The sequence below is a fragment of the Ptychodera flava genome, chromosome 19 (genome assembly GCF_041260155.1).
Source record: "Ptychodera flava strain L36383 chromosome 19, AS_Pfla_20210202, whole genome shotgun sequence".
In the NCBI taxonomy this organism is placed as follows: Eukaryota; Metazoa; Hemichordata; class Enteropneusta; family Ptychoderidae; genus Ptychodera; species Ptychodera flava.
This window is the reverse complement of record NC_091946.1, coordinates 37159952-37175319: the sequence shown is the minus strand read 5'-3', so window position 1 is coordinate 37175319 and position 15368 is coordinate 37159952. Positions and strand designations below refer to the sequence as shown.

At 37.5% G+C, this 15368-nt stretch overlaps 1 long non-coding RNA gene across 2 annotated transcripts; it reads right to left on the bottom strand.

The window, feature by feature from the left end:
- Positions 1 to 5463: 5463 nt before the first annotated feature.
- Positions 5464 to 14211, bottom strand: LOC139119444 (uncharacterized). Of its 2 annotated transcripts, none has more exons than XR_011548933.1 (3): positions 14005 to 14211; positions 8111 to 8230; positions 5464 to 5659 (listed from the first exon to the last, which is right to left on the bottom strand). It is a non-coding gene; the product is annotated as an uncharacterized lncRNA (long non-coding RNA). The 2 variants fall into 2 exon arrangements; XR_011548932.1 differs by having other exon boundaries at positions 8111 to 8224; positions 14005 to 14030.
- Between the last annotated feature and the right edge of the window lie 1157 nt (positions 14212 to 15368).

The following is a 15368-nucleotide window of genomic DNA, read 5'->3' as shown; positions in this document are numbered from 1 at the left end:
CAGGCATTGTATTTCCGATGGATAAGATTATATGGTCAACCAAAGAGGTAAAAGATCGGAAGCAATTAGAGGGTTGAAGTTTGTTTTGTCTGTCCATATACTTGATATCGTTCAAAGATATGAATTATGTTAATCCGTTTGAATCCCGTTATGATGTAATCTCAAAACGTGATCTCCTGCACGTTTGACAATACAACTTCGCCTATGTTAACTCCTATTAACACCTGTAAATCAGATGCAAAAGCGCTACTTGTATGTATTTCGCACTGCAGTGTAAATGAAGTTAGTGTGCTCACAGTATTATGTAATGTGAGGTTTAATGACTATGAATTTTCCGGCCATCATTATGGCAATGCGGTCCACATGATACTCCACTATAATCCCTCAACACACGCACTGTTGCTGACCCTTACCTCCATGGGTTGACCACACAGTCTCTCGGTTTTGAATCCAAAGTGCAAGAGTGCATTGGCATTTAAGCAGTTGTACCTAGACGTGATGCAATGGCATATACAGTGGCACAACGTATCGGTGTAAGCATGGAGCTAGAAACGTTTCTTGCTCCATGGTGTAAGATTGTGACTTAATTTTTGACTGACTGCACTAGCGATGGTCCGCATCAAACAGTACCACAGGAGAAAATTTAGACGGCATATTTCCTTGGACTTTTTTCGAATTTTCTTGATATCTAAACTGTGCTTGTCGTGAGGGCATACTTCCCAACCGTAAAGTACTAGTAAAAGAGAGTTTTTCATCTCAGTGACGTGTGCAGTTGCGCAATTTACTGTTGCTAAAGAGTGTCGATCGACCTTGTTCTGCTGAGTCACGATCCCTCCACAAAAGAGGGACAATGGCTGTGAATGCTAAAACACTTCCCCGTGCATAGCATCTATAATTTGCAGTGTAGTGAAGGTTTCATTTTCTGATATTCGGACGCTCACACCCTGGGCTTTAATAAACTTGAACATCGGTCCACTATCTATGGTCAACGGGCACTACATTTTATTGTTTTGACTTCAGCGTTGGCTATGCGATGGCAGATTATTTCAACACGGTAGAGTGTTAGCAAGCGATTACGCAAACGCTCGTTCTGCTGTTCACCATATCCTTGGCCAAAGAACGACAACTAGGCAGATTATTTATTTCAACTTTTCAAATTTTCATGGGATTACCAGAAAGTGGACGCAATTAATATTTCAGATAAGTTTTTGGAACTGCCAGGCTATGATCACATGACCCAATCATTACTCGTTTTCTGAACGATCTCTTGATATTATTGTTGTGTGTCATGATGAAAGTTTCACTTTAGAACAATGCTGAATTTCTTTTGTAGAAAAGTAGGAATAAAGAGATTATTTTTACCGTGTGTACACGTCAACGAGATGCATTTTTTAGCAGCAGCGGAGATTTAAACCCATAATTTTGAAAAGGCAGTGGGCCATGGGTCAGGAACGTCTTCTTATCTGCATCATTAAAATATTGTGTATCTTCAGCACGACACTGCGTTACACTAGCGAGATCGTCTTTGTACGAGACTAGGGGAACCAGAAGTTGATCATTCAATGCATTTCGTATTCCCGTTTCTTCGAGTGATTCATTCGCAATGGAACGACCTATAAAACCTTCCGACCAATACTTGCCATTTGCATAACTTATGAAATAGCATAAGGTAAACAGGACAGACAGACAGATAGGTAGATAGATAGACTGTGTGACAGGGACTGTGTATGTAGAGATTGAGACAAAGACAGAGGGAAAAAGACACTAGGAGAAACAGGAAGAAAGGATACGATCATTGTTCACCGCGTTCGTTCACAGAAGGTTTTAAAATCGACGGCGATGCTAAACCAACAGAACTAAAACACCGACATTAATGTGGAAGTGGAAATTCATACTTACGTTGTCATTGGGTTTTGCTATGAAATGATTTGATTATAATGTGATATATCCCTTTGAAAATAATCAGTGATGAACACAAAACTATTTCAGGTGGGTCATTTTGAAGCACATCTGCAGTAAAATAGAGTGGAGATTGGTATTGATCGCCTTTTAACGACAACTCGCATCCTTGTTTTCGTAAAAATGGTCCTCTTTCGGTGACAGTCACTCTCACTATGTTTTTAGCTAAGGGGACCTTCCAATATCAATAGGTACCGCCTGTAACATTTATGCCAGCATAAACCATAGAGATAACAACGTGAAAGAGAGCTCTCCAAAAAGAACACGATATCGAATCACTTCACTTACAGATGAATAATTTCGACACGTTTTCATGCTTCATAAAGCCATGAATGTCCATCAAATGTTGTTTCAACAAATTTTGCGATGTTTTGATTGCATGATTTAGGCAAAAATTGACTTAACCTTTCGCCGAGGAAGATAGGCAAACCTACTGATCCACTGCCGTTCGTAAGATTCAAAATTATGATGAAGTCACCGTGGTTTAGTAAATATCGCAGTCACCAGCGTTTGTCTTACCCCTTACGCGTATTATCACCAGCGCAAGAAAACTGTGTGTCCCAGAGACATTCAATTCGTATTTTTATATTCATTTATTCGAAAATAACTTTATACCCACACTGGAGTATTTTCTTCTGACGAGGGCCTTGTCTGATTCAAAAGATTTGATCGTACGATTATTATTAGCGAGGCTACATGTGATGCGATATACCCGAGTCAAATACAAGACAATATCTCTGTCTTTTTCGTTGGGTGAGGTGAGGTGATGTGAGACGAGATATGAAATATACAGCTGCAGCTATGTCATAAGTACGGACAGAAAGTAGGATTGTGCTTGTAAAATATGCATTAAGTAGCAGTCAATTCAACAGTCGCCAAGCAAGCGAAGTCTGTACGCCACGGTCACTCCACTCTCTTTTGGAGTGGCCATGGTTACGCAAAACTAGCTACGACAATTTTCAGCTTTCGTGCTCGGTATTGGCATGTCGAAGCGTCTTTTCAGTTCTTTCGTACAGATGTCGCATAGGTATTACAGGTGGTATCAGACTTTGGAAATGCCAATACCCTTCACGAAACTAAAGTTCTTCATGGAGGGACTGTGACGATTCTAATATTCAGTCAACATTCACAGGGAGAGAGTCCCTGTTTCCCCACACTGCCTTGCATGAAAATGCAATTGAGTAGTTTGATTTTGTATTAGGGATGTCAACGTGATTGACACCTTCCAACCGGCTTAAATATTAACTAACCCCAAAATTTCGGGGTTGCATACGTAGCGAGTTAGCATCGGCGAATTTGCAATGGAAATTTATACAAGCTATGAACGTAAAAGTTTCGGGCTTCAGAGGCTACCTCTTGACTTACAAAAATAGGAATATCCATATCTAAAAACAGAAATGATGTATCAAAGATAGGAGTTTGGTTGCACAATATTCGGAGCACATCTGTCTGAAAAGTCCGTAATACCTCCAGCATACTAGTGCAGCAATTTCTGATTGGGATGCCAATGTTGCGTATATTCATTGTAAATTGTAAATATATTAAACGATAAAATACGAACCAGTAAAATTTAATGAGAAAATAATTTTGTTTCTTGGTTCTTGCCATTCAAAGGCGATCAAAGATATCATGTACGTTTCGTTATTATTAGTGTTTCTGATCACGTATTCATCTTCATAATGATAGTCATCCTGTAAAACTAGATAATTTGTTAGATGAGTCGTCTCAGCATCTGGCCAGATCCGGAAGGATACTTCAAAGTCGTCGACATAGTCCCTGAAGTACGAGCTATATGGGTTGTTGTTATCGAGGTCATACAAACCCCAAGTCACATGGATACTTTCTCTGTCGTGCGATACAGCCATTAGGTTCCCTTCCAATTCTGTGAAAATTAAGATATACATTGCAGTGCTAAAGTAGTCGGAAATATCAAGAAATCACCAACATCAGGCAGAGTATGATCTAATACTAGTGATAAGTTGGCGCATTCAGTCAGTTATCACATGCACAAGCCAAGTTTGTTGTCTCCGAACAAAAACTACGGGATTTATTCTCTGGTCGTTCTACGTCACGACAACCCGCGTGTATGTCATCAAGAAAATCTAGATTTATGCGCAGCATAAAGGTGACATAAAGTTGCATAAAGATGATCTGTAATCATCTTTATGCAGCATAAAGATGGAACTTTATGCACCTTTATGCTTGTGCATAAAAGGGTTTAATGGCTGACTAAATTTAATCACCTTTATGCAGGACATTACAGATGCATAAAGATTCACATTTATGCATCAACCTGATTTGTATTTATACATCTTTATGCACAAAACATAAAGAAACATATTCAATCTTCTGTAATTTGGATCTTGTAGGTCCAAATATGAACCTGATTGTTCTGTTTTTGCACCTATTGTACTGTAGTTCTGCACTCATTAACTACATTAATATCATTGTTGTATTAACTACTTTGCACATTTAACCCATCTAACATACACACATATCTACCAAAGCAAGATCATAGAAGAGGTATCGGTTTAAATTGTTTATTTAAAATAGTTAAATAGGAAATCACATGGGACAAAAAATACACAATTCCTCAAAACCTCCTCAAAAATACAAGCAATATACTTCATGTGAAAAACAAAAAATACACTTATTGTTTCTTCTCAGATGCGATATTGAAGTGTCAACCAAGTATCTGAGAACTGATTTAACTTGACTCACTTTACACAGCAATTATGGCTTTAGTTATAACAAATAAATAATAAATCCATTGTTCTCTAAGATTTAAAATAAAATTGGATGTACCGGGTGTTTGGATGTCTAAGTAGAAAAAAGACTCCACATTTAGCTATGTTTTGTGTTGCATTGCTAGTATCTATTACAGATCACACATGATAATGAGTTCTGCCATATCATTGAAAATTGCCATACAAATATTTTGATTAGAACCTAGACTCGAGCTAAGATTCAAGCACATTGCATGTACATAAAGCTACAGTGTTGCCAAAATAACTGTAGTTGTAAGTTGGTGTACTTAATCTGTAAAATTGTTTGCAAAGATGCACCTCATTTTTAACACTTTGTTCATGAAATATCAAATATGGCCACTGAAGAGACTAAGACAGAATTATTGGTCTTATAACTCAGCCAGTAATCCGTCGAGTACAGTCCACATATTCACACATGTACAGCTTTGGGTATTCAGCTTAATCACTGATTATGACTCAGTCGGTGTAATAACATATAGAAAGTGTTCCAGTTGGACTTTCATGAGTACAGCCTCTGTCTGGTTAACAAAATTCAAAAGTTGAGTGGTCTTTGTTCGAAACAAAAAATACATCACTAAGCCTTTGGCAGAATCAAGAAAATGTATAAAATATGCTTATACATTAAACATTGTCCTGTAATGAGTTGTCAATGCTGCTGGAATTGTCATGTGTCTGTCAGGCTCTGATCTGATTGATACCAGGCCCTAAATGCAAGGTAGCCTCAATACTGTATGCATTTCCTTTGATGCATGTGTTTTTCCATATGCAGTTTCACTTCTTTCTCTATCCCATGGCAAGAGTCTCTGAATAAAGGCACCACCCTTGCAACTTCTGTCATGTTCGCTATCCTCAGAAGAAACACACACAACTATCAAAATGTCTTCAGCTTGATGCTAGTCCTTGGATAGCCCAGATTGTATGTATTTCAGTTCCTGGAAATAATGATACACAGAATAAATCATCAGGACTGTACACCATCAATTTTGTTTGTTTTTGTTTAACCCTTTGCACCCTGACCCCCTGGTACTCTATGACGTCATCGGACATTTCTGTCCGAGCCGGGTTCAAAGGGTTAAATCCGTGTATTTATAGACATTTGATAATTCATTTTAAAGTACTTCACTAGACAAGAATGGTTAAAAGTTGATATGTATGCAAGAAATTTGATTTCTGAATTTCACTGAAATGTTGATTCACTATACATGGAGTCTATGAGAAAACTATGAATAATTTTTTTTTTCAATGCTTCACAAACACAATTAGACTGAAAGATTCCGTTGCATGTGAGCGTTCCGGTGCACTGCGACCTACCTGGTAAAGGGTCGCAGGTCGCAGTGCGCCAGAGCGCCCGCACACGACGGAATCATTTTGTCTTAAACACAATCGGTGCTTTCTGAGATGTTTGACAATTGATACAAATGTACTTGATTAAATTACGGTGTTTGAAGGTTCAGATGAGGACAACAGTTTTGATATTTGAATTTCAACTAAACCTATTTCACTTTTCATGGTACTAGTGGTATACAGGTCACTTAAATATTTTCCCTGACAAAAGTTGCTATATCTCTAATACGTAAGTAATGGAAATTGTTCATTGCCCTCCATGAGCTCGATTACAATAAGACAAGCCTCTGAGTTTCAACAGCAAGATGTTCATGTGACAGATAATTATACTTTTGTTCAGATTTACAGTTAAATGACTACCACGAGTGAAATCATGCAGCGAATCATTTATCTCCCAGAATATTTTTGAACACTAAAACTTCTTTTAAACAGGTCAACTACTTAAGAAAATTGAGTGACCCCCAATGCTGTTTGAAAAATACATGACCCCTTTGCAATTTTCAAATTTAAGGTGAACCGCATCCCCTTCAAATTGTGCTGGCTTACCCCCGGCTGTATAACTGAATGCTCCCTTATTGAAGAAACTGGTCATCTATGTACTGTTGTACATCAAACTGACATGTTTATGCCTAAATATACAAATATGAAGACCAAAATGTTTTTTCACTGATTCATTGCCTATGTTTTTGACTAAATATTCCTGTTTTTGTTAGGAGAGACTGTAAAATCAATGTACCTCCCAGACACATGGAGTATGGTCGTGCTTCCAATAATAATTTTGCAAAACATGTCATCAATTATTCGCTTTAGCGAATGGTCAATTATGCGTTTTAGCGAATGGACCAAGTCTTTGTACGTTGGCCGAGAACTAATACAGTAGGATCTATAGGTTAGAATATTACATCTGTCAAATTAGGATGGAATATTGAAGATAGAAATATTTTTGTATCATGCAGCCTTGACCTACAGTGCCTTGTAACATATACATATATTGAACTAAAAAGAGGGCATGTTACGCTGGGGAATCACCCAAATCAAAGATTGATGTGACTGTGTATGTGTGCCAGTAATAGTATGGATTAAAAGTTAATCTTTCGGTACTTGATCTAGAAGTCATCACTGATGACATACATGGAGTCCCCGCTGGATTATGTCATTTGAATTACGGTGATTGAATAACAATAACATACTTGCTAGATTCATTACAGGGGAGAGCGGTGAATTTGTAAAATGTTTGGAAATCACATGCTAGTGATCTGTTGGGGGTCATGTTTGTGTATTTGGGACAGTACAATTACGCAAAAATATATATTATGCTACAATTTTTGAAAAAAAGCAATGGTTTTCTTGCACACTGTATGTTGTTCGGAAAATAGTTTCGTTCAATTTTAGTAAAAGATAAAATATGGTTTTTGAGCATGTCATGTAATCTGGAACATGTTATCAGAACAGAAGCTTGTTTCATCTTTCATTACACAATTTGCAACAGACTCAGCAACCTCAGTTTGTCTTGTGATGTTGTTTCAAAGTTTTGTTTCCCAGACAAGGTTCATAAATTACACTTCATGGATTCATTCAGTGTCGGGAGACAGTGTTAAAAAGAACATTTCCTTGGTTTGACTATGCAATTATTGTATGTCATGTACATTTGTGTTTTGGAACTCATGGAAGAGCCCCTGAAGTTGTTTCAACACTATGCTCCTCTATAATAATTTCCAGGGTTTACATATTTCATTGTGATTTCAAAATTTGACATGGGCTAAGCTGCATCACTATCGATTACATCTATATCTTCAAAGGAAGATTATAAAGGCAGATTTTGTCGCTTATGGCTGTTAGGTGCCCTGCAAATATAACCAAACATCAAAGTTCAGCTACATGTAAGTAAAATTGTCGTACATGTGTCATGATGGTTCTGCTTAACCATGTTCATGTACTATAATTCACCAACACTGGTGCTTTGCTTTGGTTAACTTGCCCTTCAAAGTTCACTACTTTAGACTAAAAACTTATCAGTGCATACTTTGTAGAGTACATACCTCTCATATTGTTCCCAGTTGTTGGCATGCCTTTTTGTGTGACTGTCATTCCTTTGGGCACTACACTTTCCCTATTTGTTCACCGCCTAATAAATACATGTACCTCTAGGGGACCTGCAACTTGCAGAAATATAAAAAAAGAGTTAAAAATCCTACTGAGAAAAATCAAATTGTCTCAAACACAGATGATGAATCACATTTCAAGTCACGATAATGACGATGAATAACCATATTAATCTGACAGTCCATGGACACATATTTGAATCAGAAATATATCAAGCATTTTCATGGCCTGAAAAGGCTCAACATAATTGGATTCACACTGCACTATGCATTCCTGCAGTATCTCAGAGCTTGAAGACTGTCAGACCATTGATGAAAAATTTACTCTTTTTACATCCATGGTCATATAAATATCCAAAATGTGCATGTTGACAATAACACCACATTTCTATTTCAGCATAAATAGAAATAATTTAGAAAGTTAAAAATGAATTGAAATGATGCGAAATAAAATGACATATCATGTTTAGGTAAGATTAGAATTAATCTCATGTTCACTTAAAGCCCCGACTAGCTGTATCTTCTAGCATTGTTTTTTTTTATTTACATTCAAGCCGTTTGTGAGAATGTACTGATTTTGGTGATGTATACACTTATTATTAACTACCCACTGGGACTGTACATGCAACTTTGGCCAAGATAAAGATTGCGATGTTATTAAATACTTGCCCAAACATTAAATCCCACCGTGCATACGGTGGATAATGTGCATATCTGCACTGAAATCTTCACATAAACTGCACAGAGCATTGTGCAATTCATGCTATAAGATCTTGAATGGCCCTTACATGTACTTCACTGTTTGATGCACCACTCAGGACGCAACATTCTCTGAATGGTTTGGTCACACAGAGTTCACGCAAATGTATATACATGTAGTTTATTCATTCGCGCAGTGAAGTTGGGCTCCCCAAAGGTCATCACCTCACCTCAGTCATAGTGTGAAATATTAAAGGGATAGCCCACCCAAATATCAACCTGCCTTTAAAAGTTGAAGCATAATATTTTTGTAACATTCATGATGAAGAGATGAGATATGTGCTAATGATTCTCCTAGAAATTAATGTTTTATTAAGGTAGTATGCGCCTCGAAAGTGAAAGACTTAAACTTTTGCTCAAACTTTCCTCAAAAAAAGTTTCAACCATTCTCTTTCAAAATAAAAAATAAAAATAGGGGGTCACCATGCAAATTTTGGAACCAGAGAAACAAATAACCCACGATTTAACGATTTTTGAAATTCAAAATGGCCGCCATCCCTGTGTTAACTCTATGGGGAAAAATAAAATTTTGGATTTTCGAAAAACTAAGACGGTGAAAGTTTTTCTTTCTCCAAGAGTTTTAAAATGAACCCCCACAAGTGGTAGATCAGAAAAAAATTGTAGAAGTTTGAGAGTCCGAATATCTGTCCCCGAGGCGCGTTCTACATGTACCTTAATTGATGTGTATGACGCCATTTTCGCCATATGGAAGAGCCACTTATCGGAATTCCTCAGAGAGGCTTGACCTAAGATGACGTTAAGTTTTCGTGTTTGGTTGAGGAAGTTAGGGGGTATCACTAGGGGTCTGATCTACTGTGCGTTTGTATTGAGCTACTGCCCAATGGACACACTTTGCCTTCAACCTTATAACTTTGAATCGGAATTCAGCGACTTTGAACTCCAGGATTTCGAACTTGGTGTTTCCGATGAATTCAGAAGTAAAAGAAGGGCATGTGGCTCCACCAGTTACCGAAGGAAGCTGTACAAGCATGGCTCTTTTGGTAGCTCAAAGGTATAAGCTACAACGTTACGGGAGGCCATGTTTGGAGCTGAACACATCTTCGATATTGCCTCATGACGAAATGAACTCCAAAAATGCTTGTATTTTTATCCAAAACATTTTGATTAGCATTGCAACCTAGTTATTATCACTTGAAAAAAGCGATGTTCGATTTCAAATGCCCGAAGACAATTGCATGACGAAATTGCTCCGCATATTTAGCCATTGCAATGCTGGTTTTAAAATATGGATAACTCTTTTTATAACAAAGAATGGTTATAGAAAAATGCCGATTCTAAAGTGCTAATTTTTTAGTAACATATAGACAATGAATGTGCGGATGACGAGATAATTCCAAGAACCGTTCCCCATGGGGTGGGGGAGGGAGAGACAAAGCAAATGACCAGAAATGGCTCATCTGTCGACTCTAAATGGAGTGTCCCTCATCCAACAAACAAAAGTTGTGCATACACACTTTCATGTTCTCAGGGGCACTAAATTAAACTTCAAACACACTTTCATGTTCCAGGGGCACTAAATGAAATTTCAATTTATCCTTTCAAAGTACAGTCATAAACTACACACTACAATTTTCCTGTTCTCACAACTCACTTTGAACTCTAATCGTGAGTTACCGGTAATTAGAAACCGCAATGGAGGTAGGAAGAGATTGCAAATCCGAGTAGCCGTTTTCTGCTGTCAATTGTGCAGTCTTGGGAAATAATTGAGAATGGTTAAAATCTGAAAGCCACAACCTCACAACTAGTCATTGGGAAAAATGTCGGGAAATATTCTTGGAAACGGTCTTTGCATACATAAAAACATGCACTGTACTTATAATTTTGAAAACTCATATCGTGCCAATCTTTACCAGCAACAATTTTTAGAGGCGGTGTTTTCACTTCAGGTTTCGAATCATGCAGAATGCCTTATTGAAATCTCGCGCACGATTATTAGTACATCTGTAATACTTACAGGCAGGCATAATATCTAAGCTGTTTATGAGACTCCCTAGATCAGACCCCCTAGTCAATGCACCAAACCCGAAAACTTTACATCATCATCTGGGCATTTCTCCCGGCATGCTTTGTGGAGGCTAAGAAGGTCTACATATTGCCTGATTTTGATATTAATTTTCATGGATAACTTCACTGTTTCTGTGCAAAAAGTAATGATAAATGCTTTTATGACATAAATATAAACCTGTACACAGCTGATTAAATTTTTGGTGGATATAAGGTGGTGCAAAGGAAGTTGGGTAGAATTTAGAAAGGACTCAGTCACTGATGTGGAGTCAACAGTGCATTGGAGCTGTATGCATGTGGCATTGCTGATGAATGTAAATGATGGGTATGCCCTAAAATTGAAGAGTCTACAATGTCACAGTCCATACAAACGTTGAACACTGCAAGGAAAGCATCCATGCAGGTCAGTTATGCTCGTTTTGAACAGCATCATTTTCTGATTTTCAAGAGCAAAACCCTTTGGTCAGAACAAATGATCATAAATTTCCTAATACATACAAGTTACCGGTATGTTTAACCCTTTTCCTGGCAAGTCCATATTTCACCACCAGGTCAAGATGGTTAAAATTAATGAAACACAACATATTTCATATGGTGTATTTTAACATAATACTGTACATTTGAAAGCTGTTCAAAACTTGATTCTTTTGGACTAAAGATGCTATAACAGACCAAGCCAAGTGGGTGAAAATATGTCATGTTTTGGCTCAATACCACTTTTTACTGACTTGGCTGATGGGGAAGTGATACTGTCTGGCAGGAAAAGGGTTTTAATAAAATTCAATATATTGATTACTTTATTTAGGTCGCATATTGATAGACTATAGTATTTTCCACAGAAAATTCAAGGGTTTTACATGTATGTTGAATGACCCCCCTTGGAACAGGAGTACGGGCCCACATTCATGATTGCCCCCTGTTTTGACATCCTACATGTAGATTGAATGTTCACCCTAGAGGTGAATGTTTTCAACTGTGACATTGTATGTTCTCTCTCCTTGTTAATATTACCAATATTTGAAAAGGGGCGATAATCAAAATGGCTGTTAAAATTTGAGTTTAATGTTTAAATGTTTCTCAGAGGAATATTCCTAATGCAGTAAAAGCCAATATCCCTTCAGAGGGTAGAATTCAGAGAACACCACGACAAAATGGGAACATATTCTGAGGTCAACAAATTTCACAAGTTACAGCTAGTGGGGCATTAAACATGCTATGTCATGTTACTTTGCACTATTTATAACCTTCTAAATTGATAATATTATTGTGACAGAGGAAATAAATTGACAACATGGATATAATGCCTCTATAGTAAAAAAAGATAAAAAAATATCAAGGGGCTCTTTTCTGTCATTGAGCCATAGTACATACATAAATTTGAGCGACAAGAATTAGGAGACTTGTGGGATTGAATTCAAAAATCTACCAACATATTCAACTTATTGCAATTTCAAAAGAAAGTATAGCAACACTTTATAATCTTATTATTAACCTTCATGCACAGCCATTTTGAGTAGAGGTTAAACAAACAATAGAGCGTATCAATCATGTGTTCCTGAGATAATTTTTCATGGGGACTGAACAGAAATTACTGGGGGGTAAGGCTTTTTGGGTGGTTGCTATTTTGTAAAAAAAGCATTTTTGAATTGTCATGCATACCTTTTGGGGCAGGGTTATCATTTAGCGCAACTATTGCAACTATTTGAAAACAAGATGTGGCCAATACAGTGCTTCACCAAAAAATATCAAATCATGATACATTGGAATCTGTTAGGCAAAATATTGACAATTTTCCCCTATACATATGTACATTTATCCAGGTTTGATAATTTATGTGATTTTTGTACCCTTTAAATTTTGAGGTAAAATACATCTGTGTACAAGAAATTTGATTTTTGGGTTCCATCAAAAATGTTCATTCACTATACATTGTAGTCTGTTGAAACCATGATTTTTTCAATACACAACTAGCTATATATGTGTGTTATAGATGCTTAATGATATTAATGCACTTGATAAGATTGAGCTGGTTACTAGTGAATGTGTGTGCAAGAAATTTGATTTTGGAATTTCACCGGAATGTTTATTCACTAAACATGTACATTCTGGTCTCTGAAGAAAATGTGAACAAATATTTCTAATTATATCATACCAGTATATTGATGGTGCAAATACAGTGAGCAGTCAGCATTCAACAAAGAAATACTGTTTACGCCAAATTTTAAGCGACTCTTTTAATTGGACGATAAAACAATTTCATGTCGATCATCGGAAAATTGCAACATTGTGTGAGTCGGAATCGCAGAAGAACGTCACAATTGTATCTAAAATAAGTCAGTGATTGACATTTATTTTGTGTGAACGACAACACAAATTGGGCGACACGGACACAAACCGCAACTTAGGTTCGCGTTGATTGCGCCAGAAGTTGTATAAACAACTTGTCCGGCGGGCAACCAGATTTTATTTTTGACTTGTCCGAATGGAAATTTCACTTGTCCCGGGCGTCAGGCGATAGGAATTGTCAAGCCCTGATCATTAATACAGACTGTGACTCACTGGTCATACAAAAATTTGGGAGGGATAATCTTTTTCTTGCTAACACTTTTTGAAGGGTCATTATTTTCATGGATTTAAAATGGCACTTTTGCTGATCCTGGAATTGCCTTTGTTCTAGTATGTAAGAGGACTATGGAGGGGTGATAGCTTGTTGTTTTCCATTGAAATTGTAATCTGGTGTGTAAATTTTCTGGTGCCAACACAGGCCTTTAAAAACACCAACCACCCCCCCCCTTAATTTTTGTCCGGTCCCTGACATGAATCAACAGTCATCCCGGGGTGCATACATGTACCACTAAAAGTCACATTTAGCATAAAGTGACCTGGAAATTCGATGTTCATTGAAATTATCAGGAATATCGATGATTTAAAACAAACAAACGTTAGATACTTTGCCGGATACAGACATTGCTGAACACGTTTATAAAAGAAGGAGTAGACGTATCTTAGACACAATCGGGCTGGTTAAAAATAAGACAGCAGCTTACCTGGTATAGAGCCGTCCAGCTGATGCTGATGCATGACTCGGCGACGATCGAGGGCTTGAAGTGTGTGTCGACCTGTCGCTGGTGCGGAAAAGAGGTACTCTCTTCCGTTTTGGCGAGTTTCGTCCCGGTTGAACGGAGAATAAAGCTAGCTTGTCGGACCATGTCGTAACTGCATGACACGGTCACTAGATTCAAACGTACCGCATAGTCGTCTATGATTATCAGAGGCTGGCAAAATACAGCAACTTGGCAAATTTTCAGTCCATATCTGTTTCTAGTTCTGTCGCCAATTTGGGGGTTTGTATTCATATAGACCCCGACGACGTCGGAACTTTCGACGCATTGTGTACTTTCATGCGGTAGACATAAGCGTACGGTTCCCACTCCAACAAGAGGGGATCAAGTACAGCCGTGTCCAGGCCTCCAAAGTCATGTATTATAATCGATATTTTCATAGACTACCACAATAATAATCCGAATAATGAAAATAAAAGTTTGTACAGCCTGTATATTCCTAAGGAATTACGTGAATGATTTGCGGAAACCAACATTATGGTGGAGCGGTCTCAGTCAGAATTAAAGCTGCAAGCAGCGTTGGCGGGGCCCAAGCGATTAACATGTTTCAAGCTCTTGAAGAGATGGTAATATGTGAATAAATTGAGCATTGAAAAATCTTTAGTTGTTGTAAAGAAGGATTTTTAACATCATCTCATAGTAACTATAGGTTTCATTCGTAATCATATGTTTTACACAAAATCCAAAATGGTATTGCGATTTTCGCAATATCCAAGATGGTGGCCAAATCACGTGACCGATCCAAATGTTTTTTGCAACCTTGAAAGAGACCTCTCTAAGGATGACATGAGTAAAAATTCAGCTCAATCAGTGTGTTACTTCTGGAGCAGAAGATTTTTGAAGATTAAATTGGTAGTTTTGAAAATCCGATATGGCGGCCAAACCACGTGACCGATCAAAACGCCTTTCGCAAACTTGAAAGAGATCACACTTAAGATGTTACATGTCAAATTTCAATCGAATCAGTGAGTTGGTTCTGGAGAAGAAGATTTTTAAAGATTAAATCACGATTTTCTCAAAATCCAATATGGCGGCCAAACCGCGTGACCGTTCAAAACGCCTTTCGCAAACTTGAAAGAGATCACACTTAAGATGTTACATGTCAAATTTCATTTGAATCGGTGTGTTGGTTCTGGAGAAGAAGATTTTTAAAGATTAAATCACGATTTTCTCAAAATCCAATATGGCGGCCAAACCACGCGACTGATCGAAATGCCTTTTGCAAACTTGAAAGAGATCACACTTAAGATGTTACATGTCAAATTTCAGTCGAATCGGTGAGTTGGTTC